This window comes from Panthera pardus, unplaced genomic scaffold, assembly GCF_024362965.1.
Source record: "Panthera pardus isolate Hobbes unplaced genomic scaffold, ASM2436296v1 HiC_scaffold_7, whole genome shotgun sequence".
In the NCBI taxonomy this organism is placed as follows: Eukaryota; Metazoa; Chordata; class Mammalia; order Carnivora; family Felidae; genus Panthera; species Panthera pardus.
In genome coordinates this window covers 48,157,552-48,175,806 of record NW_026527002.1, presented here as the reverse complement: position 1 = coordinate 48,175,806, position 18,255 = coordinate 48,157,552, and the positions used below count along the sequence as shown (strand labels likewise).

At 45.4% G+C, this 18,255-nt stretch overlaps 1 long non-coding RNA gene across 2 annotated transcripts in view; it reads right to left on the bottom strand.

The window, feature by feature from the left end:
* LOC109277975 (uncharacterized) overlaps positions 1-18,255 on the bottom strand; it is a 51,877-nt gene that overhangs the window by 18,010 nt on the left and 15,612 nt on the right. Inside the window, exon 3 of one of the 2 annotated variants that reach the window (XR_008419958.1) lies at positions 15,629-15,806. This is a non-coding gene — a long non-coding RNA (uncharacterized LOC109277975). Of the gene's footprint in view, positions 1-7,251; positions 7,539-15,628; positions 15,807-18,255 lie in introns of those variants that run through there. The other variant, XR_008419957.1, reaches the window with a different exon arrangement.

Below are 18,255 nucleotides of genomic sequence, written 5' to 3'. Positions count from 1 at the left end.
CAAAAATTGGAATGGAACCATGGGCAGAAAGAAAAAGACGGAGAATGTGGTCCAAGAAAAAGGCCATGAAATGTCAAAGGTAGACACTTATTTAACAATCTGAAAGTAACAGTGAAAGAAATTTGAGGTCCTGTATTGAATCAATGTGTATTGAATCCCACAGGGTGATGGTGCCATGAGAGACATCAATGACCAGAGAGGGAAAAGACTCTAATAGCCGTATTTATTGAGTTCTTGCTATGTGCCAGGTGCTGTTCTAGAGCTGTAAGGATATAGTCCCATTAATGTGCACAATGACCCTTTTACAGTTTTGCAAATTGTACAGATGAGAAGCTAAGGCAGAGACAATTCAGGGACCTTACTCTAGGTCACTTAGCTAGTTGGTGGTGAAAAGAGGCTGTGGACCCAAGGCTCTTAAGCTGATGCTCTTAAACCCTGTGCTCTGTCACCTCTGGTAGGTGGCCTACCTTGATAACACAAGGTTAGTATTCAGACTAACACTTAAATCCAATGAGCTACAAAGTGATCTTAGCAAAAGGAGGGGATTGGGGGAGGAGTCTCTGGGTCGAAAGTGATAGAAACACAACTTAAACTAGCTTAAGCTGAGAGGGAGACTTCTGGCAGTAGACTGAGGTGGCTCCCAGGATGAAGAATTTGACAGCTAAGCCTTGAGAGCTCAGGAAACAGGGAGTCTCTAAGATTTCGGCTCCCGGAATTAGGGATTTGAAAGGTCTCAGGACTCTCCTACCTCTCATCCTGTTTCTCTCCTTGAGTTGACTTCATTTTCTCCTGTTGTTGGAGGGTCCCTTCAAGGGTGGTGGTAGTGGTGGGTGGTCTTTGGCAGCTCTGTGCACCCTAACAAGAAACCCCACAAGCTGAGAGAAAAAAAAAGCCCTCTTCTGTCCTGGCTTCTTTTCCTTTTTCCCTAAGGTAGAAAAAGTTCCCAGGGAAGAACTGTAATTGGTCCAGCTTGGGTCATGTGCTCACCCCTGAGCCAATCACTGTGGCCTTGGGGGCAGGGTTCTACGATTGACAACCCCGACTCACATGGGGGCTACATGGGGTTGTGACAGAGCTTTTCCCGGAAGACGGGAGCTGCTCTCCTGGAGAGTCAAAACAAAAACCGCATGAGAAACTGGACTACTGGCAAGAAGATTACAAACATCAGAAGAGATGCAAAAACAGCCAAGGTAAAACAGTTGACAGAAAGGATAAAATGCTCAATAAACTTTGGTAACAGTATATAATGAAAACAGGACTTAGGCATGATGAGAGGAAATTTATCTAACAAAGTAGAGGGTCTAAAAAGCAATTTAAGAGATGAATTAGGATGTCGGCTCTGAAACCTTTAAGTAGTTCTACTATTAAGGCAGATGCATTCTGGGAGGCTTGACTAATGCAGGGTCGTGCTCCTAGTTTGTGCCCACTAACTACTAATTCATTTTGATGACAGGTTTTATTAGAAATTATTGCTTGCAGCACTTACATATTTATAACATATTTTAGATGAATAATTTGCATATGTAAAGTTCTGCACAAATGCAACTAATAATAATTTATTATTGAATCATTGACCTTCTGTTTACTCTTTCATGCATGCATTTATTCATTCATGCATGCATGCATTTCTTCATCTGTTACTTACCAATCGAGTGGCTATAATATTTCAGGTACTCGGTTGGGCACACCTGTTTTTCTGCCTTCAAGACGCTTAGAGTATAGCGGAGAGGACAGCTATAAATAAACTGTGTCGGGATAAGTATACAGTGGGCACTGTGGTGCACTGCCAGGTTTTCCCTTCAAGACTGAGACACTTTGGGGTACCTGGCTGGCTCAGTTGGTAGTGCAGATGACTCCTGATCTCGGGGTTGTGAGTTTGAGCCCCGTGTTGGGTGTATTACTTAAATAAATAAGTAAGTAAGCAAACAAACAAATAAGACTGAGATGCTTTGGTCCCACTTGTGGAGAGTGTGTTAACGTTAAAGGCTCACAGATGAGTCTACCCTCAGAAAATGCCCTTGGCTGATGGGAGCTGCCTTCCCCAAGGAAGGGACCTCGAGAGCCGGGGCAGTCCACATCCTCGACTGTTCGATGACTGGTCATTGAGAGGATATAAGGCCAACTTCCTCCTGGAGATAACACTGAAGGATCATCCTAGCCCCAGAGCTCCTTGTGGGATCAGCTGAGGTCTTTGCTACAACTGTATCACAGTCCAGCCCCTCCCTTTGCCCCATCTGGCTTCTCTTCTCACCTATAGGTGTTGTTCCTGAGAACATTCTCCCCAAAACAGTCTGCATGCAAATTTCCACCTCTAAGTCTATCTTACAGAAAACCCCACCTAAGACAAGGTACAAATCGAAAAAATTCTTATCGAGTAAAGCTGTCATAGTCACAAATTTCCAGAGCCTGCTTTCCAGATAGAAAGTACTAGTCTCTGCTAGCAAGTCTCTGCTTGAAGAATCAGCTGGAGAGTCCCTCTATTTTGTGTAAATATAGGAAAGAAGGCACCCTTTGGTCTAAAGGAAGAGAGTAACAGAACACTCCTCCCAGCATAAGAAAGCCTGGCCTTCCCCATTGTTCCCCTGTATGGAGTTGGCCTGCTGAGGAGAAAAAGGGTATTTTGCATAGTAGACCAGGAGCCTCCCAGGAAGAGAGGAATAGAGGCTTGGACCCTCTCCTTTGTGAGGTGCAATGTTATTATAATCTCTCTGATAAATGGGATGGTCCCTACTGAGGTCCGCTGGTGAGACAGGGGAAACAGGCCCCAAAGAGGAACTTAACGAGGGCAAAGGGGGAGTCCCTGGAAAGCCCCTCCTGTCCCAGCCGACCTGGTATGCAGGGTGGGCTTTGAGAGGAGGGATGAGCACGAGACTGTAAGTTAAAGAGTCAAAGAGAAACATTTCTAACTAAGGACAACCCGGAAGGAATCTCCCCTCAGAGGACAGTTGAGGAATATGAACTTGCAAGGCTATCATCCCTGTAGTAGATAAACATACTATTTTACAAAACCAACCTTTCTTTCTTTTAAAGTTTATTTATTTTTGAGAGAGAGAGAGAGAGAGTGAGAGAGAGACAGTGCATGAGTGAGGGAAGGACAGACAGAGAGGGAGACACAGAATCCAAAGCAGGCTCCAGGCCCTGAGCTGTCAGCACAGAGCCCGACGCGGGGCTCGAACTCATAAACCACGAGATCATGACCTGAGCCCAAGTCAGATGCTTAATCGACTGAGCCACCCAAGCGCCCCGAAAACCAATTTTCAATTTCAACCTTACAGAGTAGTAACAGCATCAGCCATAGTGTAAAATAGGGGCCTACTAGGGGATTATCAACGTGATGAGGTTTTCTAATCTTCATTTTCTAAGTCGGAGTCCCACTAATTAGTGAAGGAAGGCTATGAGCAATTTATTTAACACACAGGAGAAATGCAATTGTATTACTACTTTAATCTGGTAAAAGGGGCCGTACAAGTTGCAAATAATTCCAGAACAATGTGAGGAGTCCATTAGGAAGAGGAATGACTACTGCCAGGGAGGAAGCCTTCATAGAGGAGAAGAACCAAGCCCCATCTTGTAGGCTGAGCAGAAGTCAGAAGGTGGATGATGACATGTGGACATTGGTCAGAAGGGTATCCAACACTTCCCAGGGCAAAAGCACAGAGGCGGGAAGGCATACTGTTGTCCCCTGTAAATAATCTCTGTGAATTTGGAGCCCAGGAGGAACTGGAGGCAGGGTGAGACAATAGAAGGCTCTAGAAGCCAGAACAAGACCTGGAAACTTGCCCAGGTTACCAAATCTTGCCCAGAAAAGCTTAAATTCCTGATTTTTAAAGACCCAGATTTTTAGAGTTGGCAATTATCCAAAAAATTTTAATTTATTTTAATTTTTCAAAGAGATTTGAAATACTATTTTTTTAAGTTTATTTATTTACTTTGAGAGAGATCGCACAAGCAGGGGAGGGGCAGAGAGAGAGAGGGACAGAGAGAATCCCAGGTAGGCTCTTCATTGTCAGCACACAGCCCAATGCGGGGCTTGAACCCACGAACTGTAATTGAGATTGTGACCTGAGCCGAAATCAAGAGTCAGATGCTTAACCGCCTGAGTCAGGTGCCCCACAAAACATCTTTAGATTTGCCCACAGGCCTCTAGTTCATGACTTCTGCTAGAATGAAGAACAGATAAATGGAAAGATCATATTTGCATGTTAAAAGTTCACTCTTAAAACAAGTAAAACAAAAAGTTCACTCTTGGCAGCACGATTAGAGACAGAAAGTGACTAGACAGGAAGACGATTAAACAACGAATATTTTGAGACTTATATGTTGTGACAAGAGTTAGCGTCACAATAGTGGGTTGTGGACCCTAAGCTTGGTGCAGGCGATAAATTTAATCAACAATCACACAGATGTGTAGGTGCTCACTGTGAGCATACTCCAGGGAAGAAAGGGGAGGGCCTAAATTATGGCAAAAGATGCAAGGGAACAGATTAAAAGGATCATTGGAAAGTTTGGTAGCAATTTAGGTGGGGAGAAAAGAGAGAGGGAGTTTCAAGGTCTTATTTGGCTGAGTGGGTAGATGCTGTTTAGAAAAAATGATCCCTGGGACCTTTGCCACTATTGACAGTTCCATAAACAGAGTGAACATAGTTTAAACAGATGGTGCAAAGGAATGAGAGCTAACACCTACGTTATAATTTCTGTCCTTTTACTAAGGCTTCCAAACAGTCCTATTTGCCTCTTTCTGGAGATAATACCTCCCCACCTATTTCATAGGGATTGGTCAGGATGCTTCAGAGAAACAAAACCAACAGGAGAATATAGAAGGAGGAAAAAGAGAGAGAGAGAGAGAGAGGTTTATTATAAGGATAGGCTCACATGCGTATGGAGGCTGACAAAGCCCTAGATCAGTAGTCAGAAAGCCAGGGACCCAGGGAAGTCAACGGTATATTTCTGGTCCAAAAGCCAGCAGACTCAAGACCCAAGGGGAGCAATGTTCCAATTCAAGTTCAAATGCAAGAAAAAGCCCGGTGCCTCATCTGGAAAGCAGTCAGGCAGAGGACTTAGTTAAGGAAGAGTCAGCCCTTTTGTTCTATTCAGGCCTTCAACGGATTAGATGAGGCCCACCCACATTAGGGAGAGCAATTTGCTTTAGTCAGTCTATGGATTCAAAAGTTAATCTCATCCAGAAACAGCTTCCCAGAAGCATCCAGAATAATGTTTGACCAAATGTCTGGACACCCAGTGACCCAGTCAAGTCAACACATAAAATTAACCGTCAAGTACTTTCGGGTATATAAAATGAAATAACCGATTTGAAACTACCTTAGACATTCAGGGGCCATACAAATACAATGTAGTAAGTAGAGAAAAAAGTCATTGCCTACAAGGTATACATTTGATATTCTCTTTTTGATCCATTGTCTCTCCTGTCTGGTGCCTGGAAGGGTGGTCTCCACCCCCTGCAGTGCCTGGACTCCCTGAGCCTCTGGTCTTCAGTTGGGAGATACAGCAGGTTGGGAGATACAGCAGGAGATTGAGAATGAGGGGAGAGAAAGGCTGAGATGGGCACCTACTCTCCCATGGGAGGCTTAGCTCCTTTGGTGTCTCTTCTTCCTTGACTGTAGCTCCCTCCCCTGCCCTATCGGGCCAAGAAGTGCCAACAGCTTCCCTCTGCTTGAGTTTCTGGGTGCTTCTCCATCCCCTCTTGGGCTCTTCCCTGCCCAACAGTGGATACCCAGTAGCTGTCTTGATAATGTTAACATTAAATCCATACCCAAGCTCTTGGAGGAAATTCTTGGCAATTCCATCTCTAATCGCAAATCAATTCTTGCCATCTTTTTTCTTTCAATAACGACCACTTCAATATGAACATGTTTGACCCTCCAGAAACTGTCATAACATAAAGGGAAGAGCGAGCCACCATTGAAAGGAGTGCGTGATGCTTAGGGATGGAAGGCATGCTGTTCCTGGATCCAGGCGATATTCATACATATCAAAGCTACTGATAACAGCAGTCATTTGAATATCATGACTTCTTCAAATACTGGGTCATTTCTTCCTTGGAGTAGGTGGGGCCATGGAGTCCCTCCTCCCAGCTCCTAGGTACAGGTGACATGACCTGTTCTCCAGCCTTAGGAGGTAGGAGCGCCCCTACTGCAGTTACTAATCCCTGGGTTACTACCCTCTTCCTTTCTTTTCTTGTATTCTTCCTTTTACTTTCATCCTTCTGAGGCCTGTGAAAGCACTTCTTTATATTAAAGCCCCTCTGTTTGAAATACCCGCTTGTGGTTTCTGTTTCTGATTGGCCCTTGGCTGATTCCCTTTTTAATCCATTTTCCACTTAGCAGCCAGTTATCTTTTGAAAACGTGCCTCAGATTGCATCCCTCCCTTGCTGTACTAGCCAAGGCGGTTGGCTTCCAATGACAGAAACCGGCACTGGCTAACTTTCAAACAGACGAGGAATTTATTGAAGGTACTCGGGAACTCCAAAGAACCGAGAGGAAGACTGGGGAACAAAGTGCAGAGGAAGGCTTGCACAGCGAAGCTCCTGGAACAGTTTGCTGAGGAGGCAGGGCCTGATTCCTTTCCCCAGGACACTTAGGGCAGCCACGTGTCAGTGGCCATCGATCACCGCAGGCTGGACTCCGCTGCCCTTGGACACTCATCTCTGCGCTCCTGACTGCACCATGGCCACCTAATAACTTCTAACTGGCCTTGTACCTTTGAAACACACCCTCATGATTCAGAGTCCCACACTGGAGCATCTGATTGGCCTTGTTCTAAATGTCAGGGGAGACATCATCCCTTCTAAGCCTTGGCTTCCATTGTGAGAACTGGGACCCTGCCTTCCGTGGCTTTTTGTGATTACCGCCAGTAAGAACTTTTGCATGCTGGCCAGCCAGAGTGATAAATATCTGCTGTGCTGCCTAAAATCGTCCAGTAGCTTCCCTGTCACTTAGAGTAAAATCCTCTAACTTGGCCTTCACGGCTGACATGATCTGGCCCATCAAATTTTCGGACCTCACCTCGCCCCACTCTTCCTTGCTCCTGTTCCTGTCACATGAGCTGTCTGTCCTTTGAACGTGCCACACTCGTTCTGACCCCAGGGAATCACTGTTCCCTCAGCCTGGAGGGCCCTTCCCTGATCTTTTCAGCAACTTCCTTTTCACTACCAAGTCTCAGCTCAAATATCTGCCCCTCAGTGAAACCCTCCTAAGGGAGCCTCCACTTTTCGTTGTAGCCCTTGCACGTACCTGATATTTTCCCGTGTGTTTGTTAATTTTCTGCCTCGCTCTCTGCAGAATGTGAATGCCTGTCATTGCTGCGCTATCCCACCCCCGGGCAGAGTGCCTGGCGGAGAGCAGCTGCCGACCGTTTGTTGAGTGGACGGACGGGTGGATGGAACGCTCCATTCTGTTCATGACAGGGTTCTACTTGATGAAAGAAGCAAAATAATGTTGTAATGGCAGTAATGGCAAACAGGATTTCATGAAGGCTTTCTTAAAATAATTAACTTTTTGGAATCCATCCATGGCATTTCTTTGGGAGGTTTCACTAAGGAGTTTAGGGACCTTAGGTGGGTCCCAATAAGGCTGTTTTGATCTTCCGGAGAAACCGTGGGTTTCTTTCTCATGTCCCCCAGCTAGTGGCCCTCCACGTTGTGAGTTAAAGCAGACGGTCAAATTAAGGTAAGGAAAAGCACAAAGGGCACCACATTCACACTGAGCATGAAGGAGGCCACACAGACAGTTACAGTTGCTACAAGGGTAATACACGTGTTGCATGGATTTGGGCATAAGACAGACCTGAGTTCTACTCCCACGTCTAACTCTTACCAGCTGCGTGATGTTGGCTCTGCCACTTCTACCTATGTGACCTTGGGCAAGCCCCTGGACCTCTCTTTGCTTCCACTTCCACAGTTGCAAAATGGGAATAATAATACTACCTACATTATGGGATTGTTGCGAGGACAAAATTAGTAAATATATAGAAACGACTTAGAAAAGTGTGTGGCAGACGGCTAGCTTTGATAAAGCACAATATAAGCATGAGCTATTATTATAGTTAGGATTGTGCTTATGAGTTGGTAAGAGAAACTTCAGTAAGATAGAAGTTTATCTCCCATATAAGTTAGAGCTAGGCATCCCAGGGCAGATACAGCAGGTCCACAGTCATCAGGGACCAAAGTTCCTTCTTTCTCCATCATCATCTCACACACAATTTATAGCCTCAAAGTCCAAGATGACTATTGATGCTCCTGGCACCACATGTGCGTTTCAGGCATCAGGAAGGAGGGATGAAGAAGGACCTCAGGGCACAGTCAATACCCTTTAAAGAACCTTCCCAGAAGACCCACATAGGACTCTCATTTGCATTTCATTGGCGAGAACTAGACACACGGCCACTGGCAAGGGGCACTGGGAAATGCAGTTTTTTCACTGGGTGCCTTACCGCCCCAAATATAATTGGCCTTGTGTTACTAAAGAAGAAAGAGAGAACGGGTATTGTAACTTGTGCAAGTTATTTAACTTCCCCCAAGTTTTAGAGGTTTTTTGTTTGTTTGTTTGTTTTTTTCATTTGTAAAACAGGAACAATGGTACATGCCCCATTCAGCTAACTGGAAGGTTACATGAAATAAAACCTAAAAACTGCTAGCCCAGTGCCCAACACATGCTAAATAAATATCAGCTTGTATCATAACAAGGAGAAAATGTATCTCTGAGTACTTCTAAAAATAATCTAGACAGGGGCGCTTGGGTGGCTCAGTTCGTTGAAGGGACTGACTCTTGATTTCGGCTCAGGTCATGATCTCATGGTTTGTGGGACTGAGCCCCACATTGGGGGGGCTCTGCGCTGACAGCACGGAGCCTGCTTGGGATTCTCTCTCTGCCCCCTCCTCCCCCACCAAAGCAGTCTCTCTCTCTCTCTCTCTCTCTCTCTCTGTCTCTCAAAATAAATAAACATTAAAAAATCATCATCATCATCATCTAGACAAAAACAAAAAGTACCAAAAGTAGAAAAATATCTCTGCAAAAAAGTTCTGATTAACCTCAGAAAGAAACCTACTCTAACTAAGGTTTCTTCCGCCTTTTCGTTACTTTGACCCTCTTTCAACTGGTTCTCAGCTGACAAAGTTCCAATTTTATTTTTTTTTTACTTTTTTAAAAAAAAATTTTTTTTTTAACGTTTCTTTATTTTTTTGAGACAGAGAGAGACAGAGCATGAACGGGGGAGGGTCAGAGAGAAGGAGACACAGAATCTGAAACAGGCTCCAGGCTCTGAGCTGTCAGCACAGAGCCTGACGCGGGGCTCGAACTCACAGACTGCGAGATCATGACCTGAGCCGAAGTCGGCCGCCCAACCGACTGAGCCACCCAGGCGCCCCTCAAAGTTCTAATTTTAAATATCACATCACCCTGCTATGCTACTAACAAAAGGCTACTATGTGTCTTAGTGGCACTATCTCAAACTCACCGTTCTGAATCGTTCTGGTCTCACCCGCCATCCAATTTCTGTCCAACTATGTCCAGTGTTCTAGACCGATGGCTTACGAACCTGACTGATCCTAAGACCCACTCACCTGGAGAGGTTTGTAACAATACAGACTCCCAGTCCCCACCACAGGAATCAACCCCCAAAACTTCTATATCTGCCTCAGCTGCGTCAAACTGACTCTGGGTTTTTGGACTAAATGACTCACCAGCTTGAATGTTTACATAATACTGATGAATGTGCTTTAAAACACAAACACTGATTGAATGTTATGATGGGCCAGGCATTGTTCTTAGCATGTTACATGGGCTGACTCATTTAGGTACTATTTAGATACTATTCCCTTTCGTACAGGTCAGGAAACTGAGGCAATGAGAAGATAAGAAAGTTGCCCAAAGTCATGCAGATAATAAATGGGGAAACTGGGAGCTGGAATTCAAGCCCAGGCAGTCTGGCTTCCGAAAGCCTCTATGCTTAACCCTATCCTCTATAGAGAACAGTTAGGACATTCCAATACAAACTATAAAAAAATCCAAAGACTTCCTCCTAGCATCTATTAAGTAAATTGCAAAATATTCTTATTCATGATCATTTCTCTTCCCAGGCACGCTGTGGCACAGAGAAGTCTGTTATAAAAGTATTTCAAGGCAGGTATCAAAAATGGTGTTGAAACTATATCTTTATGTGTGTATGTGTTCACAATGATGTTCTTCATGTAAAGAAATACGGGGCACCTAGGTGGCTGAGTCAGCTAAGCATACAACTCTTTTTGTTTTTAATTTTCTTAATGTTTATTTATTTTTGAGAGAGTGAGAGAGAGAGAGAGCAAGTGGGAGAGGGTCAGAGAGTGAGGGAGACACAGAATCTGAAGCAGGCTCCAGGCTCTGAACTGTCAGCACAGAGCCTGACGCGAGGCTTAAACTCACGGACTGCGAGGTCATGACCTGAGATGAAGTCGGACCCTCAACCAACTGAGCCACCCAAAGCATCCAACTCTTGATTTTGGCTCAGGTTGTGATCTCACAGTTCATGAATTTGAGGCCTGTGCTGGGCTCTGTGCTGACAGGGTGGAACCTGCTTGGGATTCTCTCTTTCCCTCTCTCTCTGCCCCTCCCCTGCTCTCTCTCTCCGTCCCTCTCTCTCAAAATAAATAAATGTACACTTAAAAATACATATCTGCGCACACATATATACACATTCAGGCTGTTTATCCTACAGAAAGTCTAAGGGGAAACGTAGCAACATTTGACAGTTAATTCTGTGTGGTTTTTATCTGAAATTCACATTTGAATTTTGTCTAATGAAAAAATTCTTAAAATTTAAAAATAAAGTATTTTATGTACTTTGAAGCAAGTGTAAAACAGCAGCTATATCCTGTTTTCTTGGAGAGTCTTCATTTAAGCCCTTCATTTAAAATTCCTCCTATTGGGGCGCCTGGGTGGCTCAGTCGGTTGGGCGGCCGACTTCGGCTCAGGTCATGATCTCGCGATCTGTGAGTTCGAGCCCCGCGTCGGGCTCTGTGCTGACAGCTCAGAGCCTGGAGCCTGTTTCGGATTCTGTGTCTCCCTCTCTCTGACCCTCCCCCGTTCATGCTCTGTCTCTCTCTGTCTCAAAAATAAAATAAAACGTTAAAAAAAATTAAAAATAAAAAAAAATAAAATTCCTCCTATAAAACCCTTCAAAAAGAAATCTGATGGAAAGTGTGGATTACAGGTGTATTTGCATGGTGGCCGAGCTATTGGTTTTAGAGTCTAATAGATGTGGGTTTACATCCTGGCTGTGAAGCTTCCTGGCTGAGACACAGAGGTCAGACAGGTCACTGGATGGCCCAGCCTCACTCACGCTCTGTGAAAAAGTACAGGGGCTGATGCGTTTTGCCGGCTGAACACATGTAATCGGGTGCTTAATACAAGCAAATGACCAAGTCGCAAGCGGCTGTCATCATCAGAACATGACTCAGAATTGTTAAATGCTGATCGAAAACCAGCACCTTTTGGCTAATAATAAGGATTATAGTTAATGTGCTAGTTAGCATTAGGCGACCACTCTGGTGAAGAGGTTTGAGGAATGGAAAATGTCAGGCTGCCCTGGGGATCTAGCTGAGGTCGATCTAAGTATCATTTCTAGTTCAATGCCTGTACGCTCCTTGGGACAGGCAGTCACCCTAAGTCCTGGACTACCAGTTTCTGAACTTTACATTTTCCGATACACAGATTTGTGTGAGTCACGCCCTCATGTGCCTTTCTGCTGTGTCTGCGGTCGGCTGTTTCCATCCTACCCACGGCCATCCCTAACCCCTCTGCTCTCGTGGCAGCTGTCCAGGACTTGCTCTCCTCACTCTGCTTCCACCTGGCCTTCCTCCACATGCCCACTCCCTGCCCCCACGCTGCTGAAACTGAGGTCTCGAAGGTTACCAGTGACATTCTTATCGCCACATCCAGAGTTTAGCCTTATATTCCTGGACCTTGCTCTATTAATCATCATTCTCTCCGTATCTCCAGGCACCTATCTTTCAGTCTATAAATGTTCTCCAATCTCCAGCAGCCTTAAAAAATAATGAAAATTAATAACCTTGGCCTCATGTCGCTCTCCAGCAACTGCCACATTTCTGGAACTCCAGATTTCTAGCGGTCAAAAGTTTGGATTCTGGAAACTTTAGCTCCCAGTTCTGCCATCTCTAACTGTAGGATCTTTTGTTTAACTTTCTAGTGCTTCAGTTTCCTCCTCTGTAAAATAAGGCTATGGATAATACCTGCTTTTTAGGTTGTTCTAAGAATTAATGCATCAACACAGAACCTTGTCATACAGAACGTGGTCAATAAATGTTAACTATTATCTAAGCCTTACATTCTCTCTTTCATTCTTCAATGTACCAGAAGCTGGCTCAGGGCCTTATGGCTCATGAGATACTTCTTTGAAAAGGTCACCTGTGACCTACTACTTGTCAGTGGATGGCCCTCTATTGCATTTGACATTACTGGTTATTTCCTCCTTCCTGAAACCCTCTAGTGCCTCATCTGTTGCCACATCCTGCTGAGTACGTCATCATGCCCTAATTAAACTGAGGGAATACACGCATGCACACACACACACACGCACACACACTTTCAAGCTTCTGCTCTTGTGCAACTACCAATGCCATCACCATGGAAGGCTCTTCCTCAGTCTAGTCCTCACCTCCAGTCTCAAGCCTGACTTGTCCCCCTCACGGTCCAGAGCCTTCTCCCCTCATGCCGACTTCCACGTATCCTTCAAGATGCCTCTCAGACCTCACTTCCCCAGGAACGCCTCCTTAATACCCTTCTCCCTCCAAAACTGGGTTAGGTGGCCCTTTCTGGTGCGTACAGATCACTCCTGTGCTTCTCACACAGTATTATAATTCTGTTTTCCCAAACGACTGTGAGCTATCTGGTAAAACTATCAGAATCATTTCTTACGCCTTAGTTTCTAGCTCCTGATAGGGTGCCAGATACATAGTAGGAAACCAGCTAATGTTTATGGAATTAAATAATCAACTAATTAATGTCAACACCCATGTATATTCCCTGAGGCCTTGGTAGTAGATGCCCAACAACCAGACTTACTGGGAGTGAAGGGGTTAGAAAGAAGTCAGAGGCAAGGAAAAGAATATATAGGGCTTGAGGTATCTTCCCACTTAGTCGGTAGAGCATGCAACTCTTGATCTCAGGCGTTGTAGGTTCAAGTCCCATGTTGGTTGTAGAGATTACTTAAAAATAAAATCTTTCAAAATAAAACAATAGGGACACCTGGGTGGCTCAGTCAGTTGTGTCTGACTTCGGCTCAAGTCATGATCTCACGGTTTGTGGGTTCAAGCCCTGCATCGAGCTCTGTGCTGACAGCTCAGAGCCTGGAGCCTGCTTTGGATTTTGGATTCTGTGTCTCCCTCTCTCTCTACCCCTCCCCCACTCGTGCTCTGTGTCTCTGTCTCTCTCTCAAAAATAAACATTTAAAAAATTGCTTTAAGTTTTTTTAAATTAAAAATAGATAAGGGGTGCCTGGGTGGCTGAGACTTTGGCTCAGGTCATGATCTCGCGGTTCGTGGGTTCAAGCCCTGAGCTGGGCTCCACACTGACAGTGAGGAGTCTGCTTGGGATTCTCTCCCTCTCTCTGACTGCTCTCTCTCTCAAAAATAAATAAATAAACTTAAAAGAATAGATAAACGATAGGTAAACTCTCAAAATGGAAAGGCAGCACCCTTTGGAAGGCTGACTTCACCTTCCTTTAAGCTTTAGGTACTTGCATACAGTCACTAGCTAAAAGGAATGCAGAAGAAATGTAAAGAAAAGTATATTCCCCTTTTTTTTCTTGTTTCTTTCCAAAAGAGCACATATAAAACCATAATGCTGTAAAACTTCCAGATACATGCTATTTGTTTTTAATACTAGAAAAAAAAATGCAAGAGGGAAAAATTTGTTTTCAAAAACTTAGGAGAAATTCAGAACATTCTCTGCAAGCTGATATACATGCCCACAGGCACAGTTTATTATCTCATTTATTATCTGCCTGTGGGCATCTCCCTTGCAAGCCAACTATTAGACCATCAAGCACAGAACCTAAAGAATGTCTGGATATTTAGTACCTTTGTTATCAATGATCTTCCCTCTGACATTAAGGCAGATTCACCTTAAAAGAGAGTCACCATTCCTAGAACTAGTCATCAGCTAACAAGAAGCATTGAGCATTAATGCTAACGATTAAGTTTTTAAAAACCAAAATGACATCCTTTCAACAGATAGTGCATTCACATGGTTCAGAATTCAAGAGATACAAAAGAGTGTACAATAAAATTTTTTTCTACTACTCTGTCCTTTCAGAGTTCTGGTTATACAAAAGCACACATAAATATGTACATTCCCCCCTCCCCCGCCGCTGCCTGCTTTTTGCTATATCCAACTATACATCGGACCTTGCACCTTGCTTTTAGCGGCTCATCTATTCTGGAGGGTGTTCCAAATGAGTGTATAGAGGAGCTTTCTCATTTTATTGGTTACATTATATAATGCACCATGATGTGTTTAACCAACTCCCTGCTCATAGACATAGAGGCTGCTTCCAGTGTTTTGATACTCAAACAGGGCCATAAGGAATAACCTTTACAGACATCATTTTCCACGAGCGCCCGGATATCTGTAGCATAAATTCCTGGAAGTGGATTAGCTGAGCCCATGGGTATGTTCATGTGAAACTGTGAACTATTGCCAATGTTCTCTCTGGGAAGGTGGTTGTACCATTTCATCCTTCCACCAGCTTCCTTATATCTCCACCGACACTGTTAGCTGACTTTCTAAGCTTTGCCAATTGGGAAGGTGATGAATGACAGACATCTCAGTGTAACTCTAGCTTGCATTTTTGTTTTTCCTTTTTGAAAGCTTATTTATTTATTTTGAGGGTGAGCAAGAGTGGGGGAGGGGCAGAGAGAGAGGGGGAGAACGAGAGAATCCTAAGCAGGCTCCGCACTGTCGGCACGGAGCCGGACACAGGACCCGATCCCACAACCGTGAGATCATGACCTGAGCCAAAATTGAGAGTCAGATGTTTAACCAACTGAGCCACCCAGGGGCCTCTGGCTTGCATTTCTCTTAATTTGAGTATGGCTATGCTCCCACCCCGCCCCTGCTTTTTTTTTTTTTTTTTCCCCTTCCTTTCTTTCCTCCTTTTTCTTTTCTTTTCTCTCTCTTTTTTTTTTCTTTTTTGAGTCCTCAAGTACTATTCATACTTTTCTCTCTCAGTATAAACAACAACAATACTAATAGCTAATGCTTATGGGGTGGCTTACCATCTAGGTAATTACCAGCCTAGGATATTACAGGCATCTCATTTACGCCTCTCAACAGTCCTGTTGTTGTAGGTACTATTACTGTCTCCAAGTCACAAATGGGGAAACTGAGGCAGAGAGCGTGGAAGTAGCTTACTCAGGGTCGCAGAGCAATAAATGGCAGTGCCAGGGCTTGAACACAGGCTTCATTGACCACAAAGTCCGTGTTCCTAGAAACGAGGCAACTTTACCTACCACTCAGCAACCACACAACAAAAACAGAGGCCTTTGGGCACCAACTCCCAGATTCCCTCCCCAAAATTCCATGAAGGTAGCCTACTAATGTTCTCTCACACTCTTACCTCCTTGAGGATAATGTCTTCTCACGTCCCAGCCTCCTTTCGAGACATGCTCTTCAGGGACCGTGCTATCACACAGACCCAGGGCTCACAGAGATGAGACACAGAGAGGAATGCAGCCACATGCGAGAAGCCATTGGGCATCCGAGCAGACATCGGTTCACCGATAGCAACCACAGGCCTACGAGTAAGGAAGAAGTGAAGTTCATTAATTCGACAAACATTTATTGAACATCTATTATGCACCAGGCCCTCGGAAACAGTGCACAAGACAAACCAGGCTCCTGGCCTCATAAAACTTACATTATTATATTGGGCAATAAATAAACAAGGAAAACATTGATAATAACAAATACTGTGCAGAACCTTAGAACCTTGTCATTTGGTGAAGAGAGGCTACTTTGGGTACGTGAGTTGGTGAAGGCCTCGCTAAAAGAGGTGTCAGTGACACTCAGAAGCAAATGACATGAGGGAACCAGCTGGTGTGGTTCAGGGGACGGGCACTGCAGACAGAAGAGCAGTCAGTGCCAAGGTCCCAAGTCGGGGAGAGGCCGAGCGCATCTGCTAAAGGCAGAGGCCGGTTTACCTGGAGCCCAGGGAAAGGAGAAGGAAGGTTCTGTGAGGGATGTAGCCAGCGCCCGCCTCAGGGCTCTGAGGAGCAGGAAAGAACCTGGACTCCACCATGCTCAGTGGGGAGCTAGGAGGTCTTAAACCAGCGTGGGGGGATGGGAGTGTGTGTATGTGTGTGACATAATCTGATTCCATTGTTCTTAAGAACAATCGCTGGCTGCTAGGAGGACAGCAGATAATAGTGAGGCAAGGGAGCAAAGATGGAGATCAGCTGGAGGTCGTTGAAGCGGCTTGGACTGAAGACCATGAAGGCTTGGACCACAGTAGTGCTTCCCAAACTTTAGGGCATCAGAATCCTCTGGAAGATCCCATCCCCAGAGTGTCCAGTTCTGGAGAAGACTCTTAAGATTTCCGCATTTCTAACCAGCTCCCAGGTGGTGTTGACGCTGCTGGTCTGCACATCACACTGTGAGCAGCATCGGTCTAGACTGGAGATGGACGAAGTGGACAGATTTCAGCATATTTCGGAAGTAGAGCCCACAGGACTTGGTAACGGATTGCACTTGGGGGATGAAGGAAAGAGGAGAATCAAGGATGGCTTTGGGGTTTCGGTTAAGCAACTGAAGAAATGATGCCACCGACATATGTTGAGAGTAGACAACAAGAGAAGGAGCAGATAGAGGGGGGAAAATCCAGAGTTCTGTGGTGGGCATGTTGTGGGCGTGTAGTAATGTCAGTCATGAGGTGGTGAGTTCTGGTGTTGGGGCAACTGGTCAGGCCTGGGATGCAATTTAAAGTGACAGGACAGGAGGAGGTAGCCCGGGGAGAGAGTGTAATTGGGGAGGAGAAGCAGCAGAGGACAGAGCCCTGGGCATCCAACATGTAGAGTCAGGATGAGCAGGGGAAGCAGTGGGCAAGCCACATAACTGGAAGCAAGGTGCAGTATGAGAGACCCAGAGAGCAGAGAAGAGCACCCCCTGGGAAAGGAAAAGGAGACCCAGCCAAAGTGGGGGAAGAACACTGTGAGAATCCATAAGTATAACCACATCTAGGTTCTTCACGCATCGTGATCAACTGTCAACTCCAAGTGCTTTTCTCCTGGGAAAGTGAAGAGGGCAGAAACCCCAGATATTACAGCTCTGTCTGTCCAGCCAGCCTCATGTCCTGGAGTGGTGGCAGCATTTGAGGGGAGAAAGAAACAGACTGAGTTCTGGGAATTGGGCCTGGAAAGGGGACAAGGGAGGAAGCCACATTGGGATTCAGCAATGACCATGGACGGCTTCTCAGACAGAAGGCCTGTACCATTCTGGAAACTTGCGCACTTTCACCTCGAAGAAATAAGCATCCCTACTCCTCTCCAAGAACAATGAATTCTTCACCCAGTGTTTGTGGGCCCTGGGACTCCCGAGCTGAGTCCTGGCTCCACAGCGGAGACGTCTCCTCCCTCGTCTGCATTTTTGATGGCTTCCTCTAGCCTGGCTCCTTCCCCTCAGACTACAATAATGCCACTCCAACCTAAAATAAAGCTCTGTTCCTCCGCCCTTCCTCCCCCGCAGCTACTGCTTTCATGGCTTTTACCCCAAACTTCCTACACCAATGCCCATGCTTCCTCACTTTCTTTCTCGTCTGCACCCCCTGGAATTTGGCTTCTGTCCCTGCCACTGTCTCCAAAGCCACGGCCACCTCCTCAGTATCAAACACAGGGCCTGCCCCTCGAGGCCCTTGGCTCTGCAGTGTCAGTGCTGCGTTTCACACAATGATCACCCCTTCCTTCTGGAAACTCTCGCCTCCTTCCCCATTCCACACAAATGCTTTCCTCTCCCTCAGTGTGGCCTTGGGGTCCAGAACCCTCTGAGTTCCACAACTGGTGGTCTGGTCTCCTTCTCTGCCCTCTCCTGGATGATCTCACCCATATGCTTCCACAATCACATGGTCGTGAACTGATGGCTGATGACAGCTTAAACTGGTATTTGCAGCTGCCTATGTGACATTTCCATGTTCTGCAGCCATACTGGAGACATCCAAAGCAAAAGTGAGACCCACTGTTCGCACTTGATAAA